The sequence below is a fragment of the Seriola dumerili genome, unplaced genomic scaffold (genome assembly GCF_002260705.1).
Source record: "Seriola dumerili isolate Sdu_G_001 unplaced genomic scaffold, Sdu_1.0 BDQW01008125.1, whole genome shotgun sequence".
In the NCBI taxonomy this organism is placed as follows: domain Eukaryota; kingdom Metazoa; phylum Chordata; class Actinopteri; order Carangiformes; family Carangidae; genus Seriola; species Seriola dumerili.
This window is the reverse complement of record NW_019182380.1, coordinates 1-2,663: the sequence shown is the minus strand read 5'-3', so window position 1 is coordinate 2,663 and position 2,663 is coordinate 1.

The window sequence follows — 2,663 nt, the reverse complement described above, 5'->3', positions numbered from 1 at the left end:
GGGGGGGGGGGGCGCGGGCGGGCCGCCGGGCGCAATGCCTGTTCTGCTTGCCGGGCGCAATGCCTGTGCTGCTTGCTGGGTGCAATGCCTGTGCTTGGGGCGTGGGCGGGCCGCCGGGCGCAATGCCTGTGCTGCTTGCTGGGCGCAATGCCTGTGCTGGGGGGGGCGTGGGCGGGCCGCCGGGCGCAATGCCTGTGCTGCTTGCTGGGTGCAATGCCTGTGCTGAGGGGGGGTGCGGGCGGGCCGCCGGGGGCAATGCCTGTGCTGCTTGCTGGGCGCAATGCCTGTGCTGGGGGGGGCGCGGGCGGGCCGCCGGGCGCAATGCCTGTGCTGCTTGCTGGGCGCAATGCCTACAAACACATGCACTTTTCATTCATTGAGGACTCTAAATTGTCCACAGGTTTGAATGTGTGTGTGGTTGTGTGTTGTTGTTGTGTGTTAAACCATTTTCCTGCTTTCCTTCCAGTGCATGCTGGGATACAGTAAAGGAAAAAGATTCAGGGGGGCGCAGGCGGGCCGCCGGGCGCAATGCCTGTGCTGCTTGCTGGGCGCAATGCCTGTGCTGCTTGCTGGGCGCAATGCCTGTGCTGGGGGGGGGCGCGGGCGGGCCGCCGGGCGCAATGCCTGTGCTGCTTGCTGGGCGCAATGCCTGTGCTGGGGTGGGTGCGGGCGGGCCGCCGGGTGGCTAGCCTGTGCTGCTTGCTAGGCGCAATGCCTGTGCTGCTAGCTGGGCGCATTGCGTGTGCTGCTAGCCGGGCGCAATGCCTGTGCTGGTGGCGGGGCGCAATGCCTGTGCTGCTGGCCGGGCGCAATGCCTGTGCTGCTTGCTGAGCGCAATGCCTGTGCTGCTTGCTGGGCGCAATGCCTGTGCTGGGGGGGGCGCGGGGGGGCGCGGGCGGGCCGACGGGCGCAATGCCTGTGCTGCTAGCTGGGCGCAATGCCTGTGCTGGGGGGGGCACAAACTCTAGTATCTATCTCTAGATCCTGTATTGTCATTGTTGAAGGAAGGACACATTTAAACATTTCTATCATGTTTGTTGTTGATTAAAGCCAACATAGAAGTTCTTTGATTAATTACAGAGTCAGGAAAAACTTCAATGTGTTGTGATTTCTATACTGTGCTGCTACTCTTAAAATTCATACCAGACACGCTCCATGAAAACCATCAACAAAGCAAAGCTTCTTAAAAAACTTTATTTCACATTAAAACTGCATTCATTTCAACAACTTACAATCAACTGTAACTGAAAAATGAAACATAAAAGTTTGCATAATAAAGAGGTGGATAAATCTTATTTAGTAACTAGTATAAATTATAGTAGAAATGTAAAAATAATACTTCATAGCTAAGTGAGGACAGTGCAACAGTCTGACAGGTTGACTGGAAGCTATTGCAGCCGTACATAAGTGATGGAGGGAAGGTGCAAAAAGTCCAGGAGCCGTTATTTATCATCAGTCTTAGTGTTAGAATACGTTTTACACTGTGGTTTTACAGTTTAACGTTAGCACACATGCTAACTTCAACTACAATAACAAGTTACTCCTCACATATATGATATTTGCCTAATGGATGTTGGATGTGTGCAATTAGCCTATAAGACTAATGTAACAGTTGAGACGGCTAACCGTGTTAGCAGCATCTTCGCACGGCTCAGCCAGGAGCCTGTTGCTGTCAGGTTGCCGATGCGGCTGATTGTACTCGGTGTCCTCGAGGACACAGGTCAGATCCACCTTTCCCTCCTCCCCAGCTCCACCCTCTCATCCAAACATGGTTTCTTCTTTCTTGCAATGTTGCTTGCATGTTCTCCTTGTGTTTCCTTCAGGGACTCTGATTGCTAGTACAAACACATGCACATTTCATTCATTGAGGACTCTAAATTGTCCACAGGTTTGAATGTGTGTGTGATTGTGTGTTGTTGTTGTGTGTTAAACCATTTTCCTGCTTTCCTTCCAGTGCATGCTGGGATACAGTGAAGGAAAAAGATTTACATATCTGTGGTATAAAGTACCAATAAGATGATGGAATAGGCGAATACAAACTTCTTACCTTTCATCAAATTGTTTTTAATTGCGCAGGTTTCAGGTAAAGTGAAGGTGTTTAGTCCTGATATGATTCGTGAATTGGTACAGGGAGAGGGTGTATCATTGTCGTCATTAGGGGTATGAGTGGAAGGTGGTTGAGAGTTTGTGTGCTGTTTAAACTGACTTGGACTCCCCCTTTTAAGTCTTTTGAAAAACAGGTCTAGCCCATCGGCCTTGCAGTTGTTTTACTTCACCTTTAACTGTAATTTACAGTTTAGCTAACTAATTTTAGCTAGTTTGTAACCAACGTCAATTAGCTGATAATGCGCCTTTTGATTTCCAGTGTTGTCTTATAATTTCATTACCAATATAAAATGTCATGTATGGTCGTATGTTGCTAAACTCTGTTGCTCTGTCATGAGCAGTGAGACAATGGATTAGTTGTTGTACAGATACTTGACCCCATAGAGTGTATTTAATTTTATGAGTCTTTTGTGTAGCTGTTATGGTTTAGTCTTTTACCTTTTTGATATTAGCTTCTATAAGAGACATCCCCTTTGTTTTTAATTCGCTCTCGGAGACCCCACGCACGCACTCATGCACTCATGCACGCACGCACGCACGCACGCACGCACGCACGC